We start from the raw sequence: 914 nt of genomic DNA on the forward strand, positions 1-914 counted from the left end.
TTAGTGTTTTTTCATGGTGCTGATTTCTTCTGCCGCTTTTCCCTTCTTACACTGCTGAAAACACCAGGCTCTCACAGAACACAACTGCGGCATCTTCCCCCCTGGGGTTGGTGCTGGGCTCTGGGTGCAAGCGGGGCTTTACCCTGCCAGAGCCGTGCTGCCAGCAGAAAGAGCGGGGTCTGCGCATCGCACTCACCCTGACCTGCAGCAGCCGCCTTCTACAGGGGTTAGTGCAGGGAAATAATACTGTTATCAGGACATGCTAATATTTATTCTTTCCTGGTTTTTGTAGGTAGAGACAGAATAGAGAGTCGATCCAGCCTCCACACTGATACACACCTTCTCATTTTTAAATTACATGACTGAAGACAGTGTAATTCAAAGTCTTATTACTTGCCTGAACTTTTCTACAAGCTTCCACTTGAACCTTTTTTGTCGTAATAATCCTCAGCTTGTACCATGTGAGATAAACTGTTACAAACCACATAATCAGTAGTAAAAAGAAAAACCAAGAAAAGGGAGGTGAGAATCCACCCGCAGAATTATTTTCTCATTTAGTCAAGGGGAGGTGGATCATCTCCAGGCAGCTGCAGAAGGGTAACTGACAGCAGGCCCCAGTCTCAGCATCCTGCAACAAACATTCACAGAACCAGCTTTAGACGTGCCACGATTTGGAGGGTAAAGACACTGATGCACAGTTTTCCACTGGGACAACTGATGCAGTTCACACAGTCCATTTGTCTGTTTTCTGACAGCTGTAAGGAACAGTTTCACACACATTTAGGCCTCTTTTTCAGTGGTTTGGGGTTTTTTTATGTTTTCCTTAATACAGGCCTTTTTTTTTTTTTAAACAAAGTTGTTTATTTTGTAAATAATTTTTTTATTTATCTAAAAAATGCACAATTGCAAAAAAA

Source organism: Chroicocephalus ridibundus, chromosome 15 (genome assembly GCF_963924245.1).
Source record: "Chroicocephalus ridibundus chromosome 15, bChrRid1.1, whole genome shotgun sequence".
Taxonomy (NCBI): domain Eukaryota; kingdom Metazoa; phylum Chordata; class Aves; order Charadriiformes; family Laridae; genus Chroicocephalus; species Chroicocephalus ridibundus.